Source organism: Calidris pugnax, unplaced genomic scaffold (assembly GCF_001431845.1).
Source record: "Calidris pugnax isolate Ruff unplaced genomic scaffold, ASM143184v1 scaffold68, whole genome shotgun sequence".
Lineage (NCBI taxonomy): Eukaryota > Metazoa > Chordata > Aves > Charadriiformes > Scolopacidae > Calidris > Calidris pugnax.
The window spans coordinates 766607-785647 of record NW_015090921.1 but is presented as its reverse complement, the minus strand read 5'-3'; the positions used below and the strand labels follow the sequence as shown (position 1 = coordinate 785647).

The 19041-nt window shown below is 47.5% G+C and overlaps 1 long non-coding RNA gene across 2 annotated transcripts in view; it reads right to left on the bottom strand.

Annotated features, from left to right (window-relative positions):
* Positions 1 to 19041, bottom strand: part of LOC106892747 — a 127601-nt gene that overhangs the window by 40854 nt on the left and 67706 nt on the right. For both annotated transcript variants that reach the window (XR_001412933.1, XR_001412934.1), the window contains one exon: positions 10822 to 10953. This is a non-coding gene — a long non-coding RNA (uncharacterized LOC106892747). The remainder of the gene's footprint in view (positions 1 to 10821; positions 10954 to 19041) is intronic.

The following is a 19041-nucleotide window of genomic DNA, read 5'->3' as shown; positions in this document are numbered from 1 at the left end:
CTTCAGTTTGAACTGGAAGATCTTTTTTTTTCTTTTTCTGAAGTTAAACAACACAAAGGTACTTTTTCGCATCAGGTCCCCGAAGTTTAATTTGATCCAAGGCGAAACTTTATTTTTTTTTACATCCCCTAGCTTAAAAAAACCAAACCAGAACACACACACCCCAAACCACCACCCCAAACAACCCAAAACCTCTTTATATAAAATGTTCGGCTCAAATTTTAATAGGAAAATGTGGTTTTCATTTTTAAACGCTGGAAGGATCAGCTTTGGGATTTCTGAAACAGAAATACTTTGCATTAAAAAATCTGGAAGTAAACATCTTGATGTTTACAAATATACATGTAACCTTTTGTTGACTGAAACTATTTGATTGACTTCATCTTGATTTTACGAATATTTATGGTCTCCCTGAAGATTTTGAGGAAAAAAAAAAAAGGTTTGTGTAATTTCTGTCTTTCATAAAACTGTTCTAGTACGGAGATGTGATTCACAGCCTTCACACACACAGCTGATTTTCTATTCACAGGAGAAAAAAACATTAGATCACTACAGTTCTCATCAAGCCTTCACACACACAGCTGATTTTCTATTCACAGGAGAAAAAAACCATTAGATCACTACAGTTCTCCTCACACAGAATCACAAAATGATACGAGGTTGGAAGGGACCTCCAGAGATCATAGAATCATCTAGGTTGGAAAAGACCCTTGGGATCATCGAGTCCAACCATCTACAAAGTTCTCCCCTACACCATATCCCCCCAATGTCTAGTCCAATCCTCTGCCAGAGCAGGGCCCACAGGAACGTGTCCAGGTGGGGTTTGAATGTCTCCAGAGAAGGAGACTCCACCACCTCCCTGGGCAGCCTCTGCCAGGGCTCTGCCACCCTCACAGCAAAGAAGTTCCTCCTCATGTTTAGGTGGAACTTCTTACTTTCAAGTTTGTGCCCATTCCCTCTTGTCCTGTCCCTGGGCACCACTGAAAAAAGCCTGGCCCCATCCTCCTGACACCCACCCTTGAAGTATTTCTAGGTGTTGATCAGATCCCCCCTCAGCCTTCTCTTGTCCAGACTAAACAGACCCAAGTCCCTCAGCCTTTCCTCATCAGAGAGATGCTCCAGGCCCCTCATCCTCTCTGTACCCTCTGCTGTCCCCTCTCCAGCAGTTCCCTGTCCTTCTGGAACTGGGGAGCCCAGAACTGGTCCCAGTGCTCCAGCTGTGGCCTCCCCAGCGCAGAGCAAAGGGTCAGGATGACCTCCCTCCACCTGCTGGTCACACTCTTCTTGATGCCCCCCAGGATGCCATTGGCCTTCTTGGCCACAAGGCCCATTGCTGGCTCCCGGGCATCCTGTTGTCCACCAGGACTCCCAGGTCTTTCTCCTCAGAGCATCAATTACCATTATCCTTGATCAACAGAAAAAACTCACAGCAAAGGACCAAGATCTCGAGCAGCTAAAGCAGCACGTCTAGCTTTGTACACCTAATAGTCGGGACTATTGAGTAACCCCTAGGGATTTATATCACTAGTCCTAACCATCTGGATTCAGATTTATGCTTACATCTAGCTAGTTTGAAGTTTTCCAAATGAGTCACTTCCAACTACATCTTAAAAAAAAAAAAAGAAAAAAGAAAGAAAAAAAACAAACTTAAAACCCCAAACCCTCATTTCATTACTCCTTTTGAAAAGCCACCATCACCTCTCCCTTTTTCCTGAGATGAAGATTTGTTGAATGTACTCAACTTTATCCACCGTGTGGTCATGCTAAGTCACTCGGAGAATCAGAGCTTTGCTGTAGTGATCTTCAGGTATTTTAAATGCCCATAAATTGCGTTCATGTAAGTAGTCTGAAGGTACAGCCTTGATTTTTGAACACTGGTTTTTGGCAGAAGGTGACGGGGTAGCAGAACGCCGACTCCTGGTTCCAATCAGTTCAGTGAGAGTTTGGCCTTTTCAGTGCTGCTACCAGATAACACACAAAACTGGGAGGTGGAAAGGGAAATGGAAAAGCAAAGGCGGTTCTGGCAAGTGATCCCACTTTCCAGTAACGTGATCCAATACGCTTAAGCCAACTCAACCAACAGGCCAATAACTCGCGATAAACTCAGGGCTCCGCTCCGAGAGAGGAACACTCAAGCATAGGGGAGGAGGGGGGGAGAAAAAAAAAGAGAAACTAATTCATTTTCTTCTTGTTGACTGAACGCTTGAAGGAGAAATAAATTAAAATTGAAGATATTATTTTTAGCCTCCTTGAAATGTACTCCTGGATGTACTTGGCAGCCTCAAAGGTCAGTTTGAGGAGCCAGTGACAAATTCTGCCTCGACATGCATGTTGTCTATATTACACTGTGTGTCTGTCTGTCTGTCTGTCACCATCACGGGCTGCCTGGGCAGTAGGCAGGAATGCTTGAGCCTGATAACACCCTCCCTCCACCCCAGAACATGGGGAAACCAGCAGGGCAGGTAGCCATAAACCCTAACATCCTGTCATCAACAGACACCGGGGAAAAGAGCCAGAAACAGTTCGGGATGGCAGGCACAGACAGCCAGTTCCCAGAAAAATCTTCCTCCCATGCCCAGGGGCTGGTAAAGCTTTAAAATTTCAAGCCAGTGCTACAGCCCATCTGAAAATTAGCCCCTGGGTGAGCATTGGGGGACTTGAAAATAAACCTCCCACAAATGATTAAAAAAAGGAGGTTTACATTGCTTAAAAGTACTTCTTTGGAATTTATTTATTTTTGCATGTGCTGCTGGGGGGGTTGGTCCACTCATACCTGTGCTCTGCTCCACTTTTTTGGACAAGTAAGAGCTGTGCAAGTGGCACAGATATTTTTTGACGGGCAGTTTTTCATGTGAGGAGAGGGAATATCTGGATTACCTCCTTCCTTTTTTAGTTCTCTTCCCCGCTCCCGCTTTTCTCACAGAAAGAAGGAACGACAGGAAAAAAAAAAATAATAAATCAAAGCTAAACCCTCCAGAATGAAAAAAAAAAAAAATTGTTAATCTTCAGGTTTCTCTGAAAAGGAAGGCAAAGTTTCACGAAGCCAGTTTCTACAGAAAATACTTCTGTCAGCTTTTTCTACAAGGGAAAACTTCCCAGCCGTAATTATCGTCCTCACGCAGGCGGGGAAGAAAAGCAGACAGGAACCTTCCCACTGTCGGAACGTAGGATAGAAGCAGAGCGAGTAATTGCATGCAAAACTCCCCAAAACCCACTTCACTACTTATAGGGTAATACCATCTTTATTCCTGATTTCAGTAGTTATCACCTTTCACTGATCCCAGCTCTTCTCTGAAAAAAGCTTCAAACGCGCGCACGTACGCCCCTCTTACACGTCTCCTCCCTGAGAAATCCCTGCAGCAGCTCTTATAAACTTATAAAGTCCCCCGGCTTCACTCTGTATTTTTTCAAAACCCACAGATCCACAGCAAATGCACTTCTGCAGGGCTCAAAATTAAGGGATGCAAAGCCTTCGCTGCCGCTCGGCACGGGCAACAAAAGGCAGCTTCGCTCTCCTGCCCTGTCACATTGGGCAAAGCCCATCTGCCCTTGACAAAGCACTTCACCCAGGACAAAGGCAAAAAACCAAAAAAAAGGCTTTAAATAATTGCTGTAGTGTTAGAACTAATTGATGGGAATTGATTTATTTCTAGCTGCAACTTATTTCCTCCTCCCTCATCCTCATTTCCACGTCACACAAGCTTCCGACGCCGTAGGAAAGCACCCACAGCCAAAACCAGTCCCTCCGTGAGCCACAGGTTAACATCAGAAGCACCAGCTCCAAGTCTCTGGGGCAATACCTCTGGGAAGGTGCCAACCCACCCCTGGCAGAGTCAGCCGTCACAACATTTGAGCCCCCTCTGGCTGTTGGGTGTCACCTCTAGACCCCAAGAGAGGGGAGCAGGAGACACATGCCACGCTGTCAGCGGCCACTTAGAGCCTGATGGATGGCCTCACCGCACCTTCTGCAGCAGAAATGAAGAGCTGGAACCTCCTATGACCCCGGCCAAGAGCCTGAGGGGTGGCTCCTCAGCCCTAGAAGCTGGCAGGTGGCTGCTGGCCATGCCTGAAACCTGGCTGGCAACCCACTCCGGATGCATCGCTGACCCGACACTCACACTTTTCACTCACTTTTCAACTACAGGGGTGAATACAACAAACATCGTTGGCCATGACAACGTTGCCCCATCCCTGGAGGGGTTCAAGGCCAGGCTGGATGGGGCTTGGAGCAACCTGGTCTGGTGGGACGTGTCCCTGCCCAGGGCAGGGGGTTGGAACTGGATGATCCCTTCCAATCCAAACTATTCTGTGATTCTGTGACAGTTATCAGGGCAGTTATAAATGGGAGCAGACTGGAACCAAAACATGAGGTCTGGGAGTTTGCAGAGCACATAGAGCAAGAGCTGTTGAGTGAGGAGTGTTCATGGCTGTTCCAACGGCAGCCATGTACATGTCAGAAGCCATCAACTGCTTCACCAGTTCTTTGAGAAGGGGGCGTTTGAGGGGCGTTGCACCGTCCCACACCACTCGCTGTGAGTGAAATCACAGAATCACAGAATCTTAGTGGTTGGAAGGGACCTCTGAGATCATCGAGTCCAACCACAAAAAAAACCAAAAACAAAAACCAACCCCAAACAAAACCCCAACCAAAACAAATACAAAACACACCACACCAAACGCCCACCAAAAACACCGCACCCACCAACTAAACCTCACACTCAACACCTCACCATAAACCAAATCTCCTCCTAACACCACAGGGGACGGCACCTGGGAGGCACCATAACTACCTTCTGTGAAGAAAATGCTACACAAAGACATTCTGCCGCCACACTAGTGAGAACCCAAGGTGCTGCACCTGGGGAGGAATAACCCCCTGCACCAGGACAGGGTGGGACCTGACCTGCAGCTCTGAGGAGAAAGACCTGGGAGTCCTGGTGTGCCAACAGGATGACCATGAGCTCTTGACCAATGTGCTCTTCTGGCCAAGAAGGCCAATGGCACCCTGGGGGGCATCAGGAAGAGTGTGACCAGCAGGTGGAGGGAGGTCATCCTGCCCCTCTGCTCTGCCCTGGGGAAGCCCCATCTGGAGCACTGGGACCAGTTCTGGGCTCCCCAGTTCCAGAAGGACAGGGAACTGCTGGAGAGGGGACAGCAGAGGGCTACAAAGATGATGAGGGGCCTGGAGCATCTCTCTGATGAGGAAAGGCTGAGGGAGTTGGGTCTGTTTAGTCTGGAGAAGAGAAGGCTGAGGGGGGATCTGATCAACACCTAGAAATGCTTCAAGGGTGGGTGTCAGGAGGATGGGGCCAGGCTTTTTTCAGTGGTGCCCAGGGACAGGACAAGAGGGAACGGGCACAAACTTGAACATAGGAAGTTCCACCTAAACACGAGGAGGAACTTATCTCCTGTGAGGGTGGCAGAGCCCTGGCAGAGGCTGCCCAGGGAGGTGGTGGAGTCTCCTTCTCTGGAGACATTCCAACCCCACCTGGACACGTTCCTGTGGGACCTGCTCTGGGTGGCCCTGCTGTGGCAGGGGGTTGGACTGGATGATCTCCAGAGGTCCCTTCCAACCCCAAATCATTCTGTGATTCTGTGAACTGCATCTCTAGTTAAAGCACAATTTGTCATACGAGAAGACTCTCTTGGAGATTCACTTTGCAGAGATGTGAGATCAGCACAGCTTCTCCAGACAATTTAACTCACAGTCTAGAGAAGAATTAAAGAAAATTAGAACCTTCTCACTATGGTATCTGCTTCCTTTGGTCAATGTGCAACCCCAAATCATTCTGTGATTCTGTGAACTGCATCTCTAGTAAAAGCACAATTTATCATACGAGAAGACTTTCTTGGAGATTCACTTTGCAGAGATGTGAGATCAGCACAGCTTCTCCAGACAATTTAACTCACAGTCTAGAGAAGAATTAAAGAAAATTAGAACCTTCTCACTATGGTATCTGCTTCCTTTGGTCAATGTGGCCTCCATTTCCAGGCTTTTATAAAAAGCTCTGAACGCCTGAAAAGTCTGTACTCTATTTTCACAAAATTGCAATTTCTTTAAAAGTTGTTCAATTGTTCCGACACTTTAAAAAGAAAAAGAAGTGTATATTGTCAATGCATACACAGATAATAATATCAAAAATTAACTTCCTGTGAAAAAAAGAGTTAATATAGAAAGTATTTGCCTTTTTTCCATGCCTGTAATCAGACCTCAGCACAACACAGACTGACTATTATGACACGATTGTGGTAAACCAATCCCAAGATTTGTGCTGCTCTCTCTAAGAGGGAGTGGTTCTCTGCATGCTTTTATTTTTAAGAAGTCTGCGACATTATCAGTTGCCAAACAGATTTTTAGAGGGAGAATCAAGAGGAGGAGTCCCAGGGAGTCAGAAGGGATGGCATCCACAGGGAGCACCGCTAAAGCCTGGATCCTGGTTACTGATGGATACGAGAGGAGGAGGAGGGCACAACTCCCTCTCCCAGAGCTGGCTGCGTTCCCAGCTCCCAGACCCAAGCTTTTCCCACTCCAGGCTCTGCTGCTGCTTTCCAGAGGCGAGGGATCCAGCCTTATTTATGCTCACGTTGCTCCAGCTGTTCCTTTGCACAAGCTGCAGAGGGGATTTCAGAGAATCACAAAATTATCTAGGTTGGAAGAGACCTTGGAGATTATCTAGCCACGTTGCTCCAGCTGTTCCTTTGCACAAGCCTCAGAGGGGATTTCAGAGAATCACAGAATTGTCTAGGTTGGAAGAGACCTTGGAGATTATCTAGCCCAACTATCAACCTAACTCTGATAAAAACCATCACTAAATCATGTCTCTAAGCACTATGTCAACCCGGCTTTTAAATACCTCCAGGGATCGTGCCTCAACCCCTTCCCTGGGCAGCCCATTTGTTTGGAGTTCAGACTTATTTCCAAAATAAGTTCATCACCAAGTGACAGTTGCACCAGGAAAAAAAAAAAAAAGCCACCCAAACCTCAGAGGTGTTTTCAGTTCTTTTTCCTGAGCTGGGGTGGGACGTGAGCCCTGCATCCCACAGGCTCAAGGGTTTTGGCTGCCTTTGGGCACAGTTGGACTATGGTGGTCCCCAGCAATGGACCTGGTCGTCCAGCAGCACAGAGGAAGCTGGTGGCCCAAAGCAGTGCTCACCACTCACTCAGCACACCAGCAGGAACCAGCAAAACACAATCTGGGAGCAGGAGGGTCAGGTCTTTGCCACCTCCTGTCCTCATCTAACACACTGCCACGAGGATTAGCGTCACTTCCATAAACCACATTTTCAGGTGACAGGCAGGAACGGAAGCCTCAGCTCATCAGCACCCTTTTTGTCCCAGCTCTCCATCACAAATCGTAAAATTCTGGTGGAAAAAGATTTTCCTTCACCTCTCAAACTTTCAAGGAACTGAAATAGAGACAGTTTGGTAGGGAGCAAAAGGCAGGACCCCCCTGCAGAGTCCAGATGTGATTGCATCAGGGCTGGAAACACGCAGTGAATAAATGGTGGATTGTGGGCACGGAGGAGCACTCTGTGCCTCTGTCCCACCACCTGAGCACCCTCTTCAGCGAGGAAAAACAAAAGACAAGGAGGATTATTACTGATCAAGATGCCAGAAAACGCACAGCAACATCCTCTGCTCCTGCCATAGAAGCTGAACCTCATTTACTCTTGGTGTTTTGTCTAATTGCCTGACCTGTGATGACAGAGCCATCACATCAAAGCAAAACCTTTTGTGGGGACCAAGACCCAATACACACATACCCTAGCCTACCCGCTTTCCTTTTGCCCAGAGCTTCCACCACAGCAGAAGAACTTTCAGCAAGAAAGAAGGAAAAAAAAAAAAGAGAAAAAGAAAAAGGCAACTGTAAAAAATCAATTTTTAGAAAGAATGTAGCATGATGCCATTTTCCTTATACGGCAACTGGTATCCCATGTGGAGTCTCAAACAATAGCCAGCCTGGCAGGAGGGGGGAGTAAGAAGACGACTTGGGGGGAAAAAAATTATATATATATATATTCCCTGCTGGCCCTCACCCTCCATTTCCTCTTGGATTTCTTTGTGACTGCACTGAAAGGGGTCAATAGCTCCCAGCTTGAGAAATGCAGCTTTTGAAAGGACTATCACCAGCATCTGTATTTAAAGCATGGCTTTTACTTCACAGCTTTCCCTCCCCCCCCCCCAGCTCCAGCTAATGCAGAGCTTTTAAAAAGCGAGCAGCAAGATAAACTTTGAGGGAAAGCAAAAAGGAAGAGGAGAGGAGAAACGGTACCTTTCCGTGCCTTGGGTTTACTGACACTGTCACTGGAATAAAAGCTTGACTGGCAAAAGCAGGGACAGGGAACATAAGCTGCAGATGATCTGAAGCGCTACGGATCATTACACTTTGCTTCGGTCCCCACCTCCCCCAGCCTTCAAATTGAGCTACAAAACCCCACGAAACAGCCAAGCATCAAGCTGGAAAAGAATTTCCACTGATTAAAAACAATGGGCGAATCAGCCCCGGACTCAGCGAACGCATCCCAGCTCTGCAACTCAATCGTTAGCGTTTAAAAATTCTGAACTGACAAAGACAGGCAATCTAGTCATATTGTAATAGGTTTAATTAACTTATCTTGATAAAGAAACACTGGAACAGTGGCTGTGTTTATATTTTGGCTTTCTACGTGAGGAAATACTCTAGAAAAGCTATGGCTTTTCTCTAGAAACTCTAGAAAATACTCTAGAAAAGCTCTAAGGTGAGCCAGGGATTTACTGGGAGGGAGGAGGAACAGGACTGTAACCTTCTCCCTTGGTGCCAGGAGACACAGCTTTTTGGGACCCCTGGCTCCACCTCACGTTGCAGCCCCATTCATACATCCAACAGCAATTACGTCGCAGTCACTTTCTGTATTAGGATGAGCTTTTTAATTCACTTGGGAAGCGGACGAATCCAAGTGACGGCACAAAGAGTTTGCACAGATCAACTGTCGCTGTAGTCTCCAGGTGTAAACATGTCAGAACCCCATCCATCTGCTTTAGAAACTGAGTAACAGTTCTCACCACTAAATTCCAACTTTGAGGAGCAAAATGGGTGAAGAGTCACAGAAGGAAGGTCTATCTTGTGTCAAGACAGACTAGATAAGAATAGCTGTGATTCTGCAGCTCCAATTTGACTTTATATTCATCTGGTTATTTGACCGCAGCCTTTCAGTAAACATAGAAACAGAATGGTTTGGGTTGGAAGGGACCTTAAAGATCATCCAGTTCCAACCCCCTGCCCTGGGCAGGAACACCTCCCACCAGACCAGGTGGCTCCAAGCCCCATCCAGCCTGGCCTTGAACCCCTCCAGGGATGGGGCAGCCACAGCTTCTCTGGGCAACCTGGGCCAGGCTCTCACCACCCTCACAGCAAAGAATTGCTTCCTGAGATCTCACCTAATCTCCCCTCATTCAGTTTAAAACCATTCCCCCTTGTCTTATTGCTCTTCTCCCTGATCCAGAGTCCCTCCCCATCTCTCCTGGAGCCCCTTGAGGGACTGGAAGGGGCTCTAAGGTCTCCCCGGAGCCTTCTCTTCTCCAGGCTGAACCCCCCAGCTCTTTCAGCCTGTCCTCACAGCAGAAGACAGGCTTCGTAACATCAGCAGAAGCTCAAGAGAGGCCTGAAATGCACGGATGGAAAAGGGCAGTAGTTCTTGGAGCAGGACCACACACAGCAGAAAGCCATTTTTCATACAGTCCCTACCAACTCGTCCGAGAGAGGAGTCAAAAACGAGGTCAGAGAACACTCCAGAAACCGAGAAGCACAAGCAGCGTATGACTTTGCATTTCACTTCAGGTTCCCATCACACTGCCTTTCTCACAGGCATTCAAATACATTAGTCTGTGCCTTATCAGATCCCGAATTACTGCTGTAGAGAAAAGCTCCTGTGGAGTCTGAGAACTCCTGTTCAGAGACGTTTATAGGGCTGTAATGAGTACCCACAGATAAGCCCTACCTGCCTGCGACCCACGTCTGCTTTAACACAACACAGCCCTAAGCCTTCAATAATACAGCCTGGAAAACAGAATCCCGCCACCGCCTACTACTAATTACATCTGCAGCGGTCAGGGATGGCAAGAGAAGTAAAGCAGATTAATTCTATTAAGACTGTGGAATAGCATCCCAAGGGGGACAAGGGGAAAATCCCAGCGTTTAAAGCAGGACTGGCAGACGCTGCTGGGAACGATGTTACACACTAGTAGGGGATTAAGGGTTTGGACTAAAGGGCCTCATCTCTTCTAGATCTGGTTTCCATGAGTCACTGCAATTAGAACTGCAGGGCTCTTCTGTCTGTTTGGTTTTGGGTTTACTTTCGGGTGACCTGAAACATCTTGTCTAGTTGAAAATTAAATGATTTCATTAATTTCTTACTTAACCCCTCCGCCCTCCCCCTCTCCCCCCTTCTTTCTTCCTTTTCTTAAAAACCTTTCTGTTTTAATAAAGGTAGCTTTCAATATAAAATTATTTTAGAACAAGAAGTCAAAGTATTGCTCTATTAATACCTTATATGTAACATTTTTTCTTTTTTCAGCATATTCCTCCCACACTTTCAGCCTACGTTTATCTCAACTATACGAGCAGTCTTGATCCTCTGAAAGTACATTTTTGCTGAAAAACCATTCCCCACGCTGTGAACACGATGTAAGGATTCACCCCCAGAGATACGGCAGGCAGAGGTGACCATGCCCCTCTTGAGCCAAAGGAATGGCAAAAAAACCCCTCTGCTGAGTGTCCTCCACGGAGAGGCCAGAGCCCAGCAGCAGCAGAACCTCAGCATCAGGAGGGCTGTTGGCCTTACCTGCGTCCTGCTTTGAGGGGACAGGCCTTTGGAGAAATCCTCCTTCTCCTCAAGAAGTCAGGTCGTACTTGGCGTGCATCAAGTCAGGGTCCTTGCTTTGGGTCCCCAGCGCCGGGATCCAGGCTGGACAACCTGTCACAAACAGCAGTGAGAAACATGTGAGACACACACCTCCATACTCTGTGACCTTTACTAACTTCTTCCCACTCAGGTAAAGATTTAAAATTAAAGATTTCGATTCTTCCCATTTAGGTAAGGTTCCCTTTCTTGCACAGCTGAAGAAGGTGAGGGAGAAACATCTGGCAGAGACCCCAATGTCTCTGGCAAGGTGTGGACTGAAGGCAAGATTTCCTCCTTACTTTCCAGTCCAGAAAAAGGTTTTGACCAGGAAGCAGGAGGACGAACAGGACTATTTCCAGAAGAATAAGAGAGGAGAAACAGAGTTAGAATCATAGAATCATCTGGGTTGGAAGGGACCTTCAAGGTCATCTAGTCCGACCCCCAAGAGTTGCTCTGCTTCTTCCCCTCCTGCTCCTCTGTGAGCCTCTGGGGAAACGGGGGAGGACTGGAACACCAGGAGAAGATGTTGTGAGTCCCCCAAAGGCAAGTCCTAGAACAGAGGATGGAGTAGTGGGTGAAAAAACAAGTTCAGACATGCATACATGTAGTGCATGTAGCAAACACGCACACGCATCTTTCACTTACTGGAGAGGTGTTAGAGCACAACTATGTGCTGAATGGAAGGAGCCAGAAAAGATTGAGGATGACAAAGGACGAGGTGATGGAGCCCAGAGACAGGTAAGGGTGGGATGAAGATACTATCAGAGAGCCAGGAGATGGGGAAAGCAATAAGCAAGCGAAATCAGAGCCTGGAGAAAGGCAGGAAAGATGGGTGGGAGAAGAAGAGAGATCGTGCCAGCTCTTGTCAGCAGGAGTCAGCCAGACCCTGCTGAGAGGTGGAGAGGTGGAGCAATTGCTCTGTGAGGGCTTCTCTCTGGAGAACAGCACCGAGTCTGGATCTCGTTCTCCCTGACAGCTCCGATTCAGATATGAAGCTGGCGCCACACAAATCCATTTCACAGCATTACTTCTCTCCTTCCCGGTCTACCTTCCCGCTTTGCTCTCCTCTGAAGCCAAAACCTCTGGCCCAGCCCCTCCAGCATCCCAAAGCCAAGGCCAACTGCCCACACGCAGCACCCGGGAGCATCAGTGCCCCCCCCCTAGATCACAGCACTCCTCCAGGACCAAGGTGACACAGTGGGAGAGAAGGTCCTTCCACAGCAGCTCCACCTGGCAGTAAGACACCGAGATGGGGCTGCAGCTGGACATCTCAAGCTCACCTTCTCTGTCATGCTTTCTGGAGAAGACAGCCACACTGAGCTAAACCAGCATTTACTTATCAATCCAGTAGATTAAAAAGCCACTAAGGAGCCAGCTGGGAAGTGTTAATGTCACACCACAGCCTGTGGAAGGAAATTCCTGCCATGTGGGTGGCTATCAGCCCCCCGCTCCCATCCATGGAAGCACTATTTCTCACCTCCTCCAGAAGGGAGAAGGCTTGGTGGGACACAGAGCACTGCACGCTGTGTCCAGCCCAAAACACCCTCCGAGGAGCCCTCTGCACCCTGGTTGTTCATCTTACAGGCCCTAGAGGAGCAGCATGGTCCAGTGAGCAGAGCAGGGGACCACCAAACAGGTACCCAGGCAGATGTCCTTGCTCATGTCTCTGGTGGACCTGCACACCTTCAGCTCAGCTTCCTCCTCCTCCTGTGGGTGTTTGTTCACAAGCCTCTTCCCTGCACAACCTGGAACTTCAAATACATCCATCACATCCCAGTTGCTTTAAAGGGGAAGTATTTGAGGGGTGTCAGTGTTCACATGTAGAAAATACCTATGTCCATACACTTCTGCAGAGGACAAAGTGGCTGCTGCCCAACAGAAACCTAGTCCTAGTCCCTTCAGACGTGCAGCATTGGATAGCAACTGCCAGCTTTTGGAGACAGGGAGAAAAAAAAATTAATATTAATTTATTCCAGTTTTTAAAGTGCCCTGAAACCACAAGGCACTTTCGATGTGTACTGAGACACATCAAAAATTTGATTCCATAGCATTTTTAGTACCAATTTTCCCCTTCCATTATGGAAAAACACTATTGTCCATACAGGCAAAACCCATTCATTCCTCATTACTATTCCAGCTGAGGCAGCGCTGCGATCAGAAGCGGAGTGCTCTAATATATTTAGGGTCACTAATATTGTATTTTTGCCTTCTGCGCGTACTTGCTCAGATGAGAGATTTCAATCACCTCTATTCAAGGAACATTAAGAAACAGGAGATATCTCAGGTCATCTAAATCCTCCTCTCCGGTGGAAGATTGTGCCTCTCCCTCCTCCCCTGCTTTGTTTATATCTAATCCAATTCAGAGTGTCTCGAGCAGCAGGAATATTCTCCTTTCTCTCAACAGAGCTCAGAAAACCCTGATAGAAAGCTGCCTTCGAGACCTGTGGCCTCCATAAATAGTCTCATTTTTTTAAAAAAACATGAGATTCCTTTATATCTGGCTAGATCAAAAGCAATAGCAGGTGGAAAACGTGACTTAAGGACAATAAAACCCAGGCACCTTCTCCAAGGCTGGTGGAGAGGGACAGCAGCACCACAAGAGCCAGCAGACTGTGGGTCACCTGAGCTCAACACACTTTCAACATGAAAACAAAAAGAAAGAAAAGCTTAATGTCGAATTTCTCCTGGTCACTTCACATTGTCTCTCATCACTGCGAGCTCCAGAGACCAGACACTGGGTTAGAGAAGATCTGACCCAGCCCAGCAGCTCACAGGTGCCCCTTCCACAGGATCACAGAATGCTATGGAGTTGGAAGGGACCTCTGGAGATCATCCAGTCCAACCCCCTGCCAGAGCAGGGCCACCCACAGCAGGTCCCACAGGAACGTGTCCAGGTGGGGTTTGAATGTCTCCAGAGAAGGAGACTCCACCACCTCCCTGGGCAGCCTCTGCCAGGGCTCTGCCACCCTCACAGCAAAGAAGTTCCTCCTCATGTTTAGGTGGAACTTCTTATGTTCAAGTTTGTGCCCATTCCCTCTTGTCCTGTCCCGTGGCACCACTGAAAAAAGCCTGGCCCCATCCTCCTGACACCCACCCTTGAAGGATTTCTAGGTGTTGATCAGATCCCCCCTCAGCCTTCTCTTCTCCAGACTAAACAGACCCAAGTCCCTCAGCCTTTCCTCATCAGAGAGATGCTCCAGGCCCCTCATCATCTTTGTAGCCTCTGCTGTCCCCTCTCCAGCAGTTCCCTGTCCTTCTGGAACTGGGGAGCCCCGAATTGGACCCAGTGCTCCAGATGGGGCCTCCCCAGGGCAGAGCAGAGGGGCAGGATGACCTCCCTCCTCCTGCTGGTCACACGTTTCTTGATGAAGAACCACTGCACCAAGATACACCCTCGGGGCTCCAGAGTTTGCTTTGATTTAAGGGGTACAAGAGACTCTGCTGGAATTAAGCTTGTTTGGTTTTTTTTTAATTTTTATTTTAAATCCAACCCTCATCACAGCTTCCTTCCCACTTCAATGTTTGTTTGCTTTGGGGGCCCCCACGGTGGTGTACGTTGTGAAAGCCTTCTGTTTTCCTCCTTGTACACTTACACAAATCACACACACACACGCGCGCTCATATAAAGCCACTTAATCAAGCGTGAGGAACAAGGGTTTGCTCCACATCCGGGAGGAAAACAGCCTTCCCATTTTATATTTCATACCCCACAAGTAACACCAACACGGATGTAAAACAAGCCAATTCCTCGTTATATTTTACACTCGCCACAACACAAATCCTCACGCCTTAAACACAAGGGAAGGGGGGCTGTGGGGCTGGCATTCGCCCGACAGACGCCGCGATGAGCCGCACCAGAAAGGCGTATCTCAGCCCAAAATAGCGCCTGTTAAAAAGGCATCTGCTTATTGTTTGATATGTGTATTTATTTACACAGACAGCTCGCTGAGATGCCGAAAGGGCTGGGGAGGGTGGCGTAGGCCGGCATTTTTAACTCTTGGCGGGCAGTTTGTTATCCTTCGGTCCCACCACAAGCTTCCCTTTTACCCCTGAGGGGTGGCAAACAGTAGGGAGTGGGGAAGGGAATCAGAATCACAGAATGCTATGGGGTTGGAAGGGACCTCTGGAGATCATCCAGTCCAACCCCCTGCCAGAGCAGAGCCACCCAGAGCAGGTCCCACAGGAATGTGTCCAGGTAGGGTTTGAATGTCCTGTCCCTGGGCACCACTGAAAAAGCCTGGCCCCATCCTCCTGACACCCACCCTTGAAGTATTTATAGGTGTTGATCAGATCCCCCCTCAGCCTTTCCTCATCATAGAGGTGCTCCAGGCCCCTCCTCATCTTTGTAGCCCTTCATAGCCCTCTTTGTAGTGGGGTCCCCTCCACTGTGTGGGCTTGGCTCCCCTCCAGGAGCTCGCCCTCAGCAGAGAACAACAGAATCCCACAGAATTGTTAGGGGTTGGAAGGGACACAAGGCAAGGCTTCCAAGCCCACCCTCCACAGGCATTCTGCCCCCGAGGGCTTCACCCCCCAACTTCTGGGGCCTCGTGCGCCTTTGATATAGACATGAGAGGCCCTCAAAAGCGAGTCCTCGCGCGTAAAAAGAGATCTCCTTTAAACAAGAAAGAAAATTAATTAAGTGGGTAAAATCCCACAGGTTGGAACAGCAGCTGAGGAATTATCTTTCTATCAGGTCGGTAATGAGGACTGAAAAAAAACCACAACCTCACACAGACATTAATAGCTTTATAGGGGCTCATTGGCATTCCAGATCAGATGTGAGGCTTGGCATTCCCAGGAGCAGCAGATGCAGCTCCAGTTCAGACCAGACTCCGGCAAACCACACGTTGCCCGGCTGAAAACAGTATTGCCACCATGCCCGAAAACGAAAGGTGGGTACCTATCTAGCAGAGTAACTGCTTCCCACAGAAATTATGCCCAGGGAGGACTATAAGTCACAACATACAATGCCCCAGGTTGATCTGACGCACCCCCAAAACCTGTGTTTAGATCTATAGATATGTGTGTGAGAGATTTTTCAACATGCTGGAGGGAATGAGAACAGCCAGCACATAGAATGGTTTGGGGTGGAAGGGACCTTAAAGATCATCCAGTTCCAAGCCCCTGCCCTGGGCAGGGACACCTCCCACCAGACCAGGTTGCTCCAAGCAAATACTAATATTTCCCTTGTTACGGATGGGAAATAGAAATCCAGAGAGATACTGGTGGTAAAGACCAGACAGGAAGCCAGTGACAGATCTGGGAATGGAACATCCTCTGTCTCGAGCCTATTGCCCGTTCCTTCAGTATGGAGATCATGAGAAAGGGAAACATCTTTCCTTGAAAGCCATTTCTTTTACAGCTTGTAAAATTCATCCTCAAAATCAAAATCCTCAACCTATTCACGTGCTTCTCATTTTCCGAGGGAGAAGGCCTAAGGATTCTGATGTCAAGGAGCCCAAGGGATTCTCAGCTGGCACCCAAAAATTGCCCCAGAGAGGCCAGTTCCCCCCCTTTCATTCTGAAGCAGATGTCTCATGCATTACCTGTGTGTCATCAATCAACACAGATTATACCCCTACCAGATGAGGCAGTTATTTTGCAATTACACTGAAATGAAAGATACTTCTTGCACAGGTTTCGCTAATTACCCAGGCTGACCAAAGGCTAAGGATAACGGAGTATTTTCCCACTGTCTCTGCCTCTCATTAATCCAAATGCCCTCCGTGCCCCAAACCTATCAGAAAAAAAACTCAACAATGGGCAATTCCTGAGCAATAGGACTAAATTACCTAGTCCAAAGAAGCAGGTTGCCTAACAGAAGTATTTGCATTATTAACAGCAATTTCCAACCACCGAACATCATCTTTGAACAAGAACCGCTACTCCCTTAGTTTCTCTTGGGTCTGAAATAGCTGCAGTGCAAAAACAACAGTTAACCCAACTGGTTTTCAACTTTCTTCTTTCTTTTTATAATACACGTACATGCGATTCTAGTCCTTCAAAAGGCTTCTCACTGAAAAAGCTAATATAGAGTAGTGCGTTTCATGGAGTTGTGTGGCTCTTCAATTCTCTTTTGGAATGCATCATTAGTTCTGCATAGCTGGTATCTCTGCTTTATCTTCTTCAGATCCCCTTTCTGTAAACAAACTCTAGATTCCCCCCAACCCCCCAAAAAATGCCTCTTAAGACCTGATTGTTTTTCTTGAAAGGCACAATAATTTTAAAGGACTTAGCAGAGGGAGAAGCACACAAAACCCAATAATCAAATGGTAAAGGCCAAGGAGAAAGCCACAGCCAGTTATGGAAAAGGATATGTGATGCTGCTCCATTATCCTCTTGAAATGAAGAGGAAAAGCTTGCAAAATTCCATTCCAGTGCCTACAACTCTGCCTAAATCCTCCCACAGTAACAAAGCTATTACATACCATGTGCCTTGGCATTTTCAGCCTGTTCCAAACATCTAGCAAACGGGTCAAGTTTTCGATGCTTCAGACTAATGGATCTTGGGAGCAATCTGATGTCATGGGCTGATAAGTGCTAAGAGAATCACAGAATGGTTCGAGATGGAAGGGACCTTGAAGATCATCCAGTTCCAACCCCCTGCCCTGGGCAGGGACACCTCCCACCAGACCAGGTTGCTCAAAGACCCATCCAACCTGGCCTTGAACCCCTCCAGGGATGGGGCAGCCACAGCTTCTCTGGGCAACCTGGGACAGGCTCTCACCACCCTCACAGCAAAGAATTTCTTCCCACTATCTCATCTAAATCTCCCCTCTTTAAGTGTCAAACCATCACCCCTTGTCCTATGGCTCCCCTCCCTGATCTAGAGTCCCTCCCCATCTCTCCTGGAGCCCCTTGAGGGACTGGAAGGGGCTCTAAGGTCTCCCCGGAGCCTTCTCTTCTCCAGGCTGAACAACCCCAACTCTCTCAGCCTGTCCTCATAAGAGAGGAGGTCCAGCCCCCTGAGCATTTTCAAAAAAGTAAGATGATTTTCCAAGACCTGGAAGAAATCACCCTCTCTCCTCATATACTTCTTTATTTTCCCCACTGAGCAGGTCAGGTCTCCTTGCCAACCCCAACCTCTGTCACTCAGTGTCCAACCTTCTGCTCTTCTTAACTGCTGCCTTCATAGAATCTGAGGTGGCTCCAGCTGTCCATAGGTGCAAATAAACCACCATAAAGATTTGATTTCTGCGAATTACTGAACTTAACCTTTGGGTAAAGGCTACCATAGAAGAGTACAGCGCAAATACAACTCCTGTCCAAGTCAGTCAAATTAGAGGAGCTTTGAAGATACCAGCGAGAAGACTTTATTAGAACATGCCAGCCACCAAAAATACAAACCACACGTGGAAGCTTTATCTGACTTGGCTGGAAATTGTACTGTTGTGTAGTAGAGGTGTTCCTGGGAGGAAACTGCAGGAGATGAAGAGCTGAGACCTACAGAAATAGGTACTAGATTTTCAAGCACCAAGAATCAGATGGCAGAATGTAAATGCTATTAACAACATAAACCTTAAAGGCCTCAAAAGGGTCTACCCTGTCTGCACAACAGAAATGCAACTATTCATCAGAGAAAACCAGTGACTGGAAGGGATGAAGAATGTACAGAGCCAGCCAAACAAACAGCAGCAGAAGATAAGGAAGAACTCCAAGTTAGCCCCAGGCAAGGGGATATGAGCATTCTTTTCTCCTCCTCCCAGAAAATAAAAATAGAAAACTGTGATATTTTAAGAGCTGTTTTTCTTTTTACCTCCTACTCCCTGTACATTAAAAAAAACCCAATAATAATAAAAAAACACCCTTCTGATCACCGGTGCTTCAGGAAAGAGCAAATCTAACAGACTTTTCTTTTCTGGAATGCAATGTGAAAAATGGTCGAAACTTTTCAATGGTCCAAAAGAAGCACAACTACCAGTACATGTATTGGCAACTCCAGCCCATTGTAGAACTACAGAGATGAGGTAATTTTTTTTTTTTCCTTAGCTAAGGCTCAGTTGTACGAGCACCTTAAATCCATTTCATACCGCGTGGCGTTCAGCAAAATTACAGTCCATCAGAATGGACTGAGACTTGGGAGAAGGCAGCAATTTCTTGCTGATATTTTCTCATGATGGTGCTTTTGAGGACTCACACCAGTTTTCATTACTACGGCAC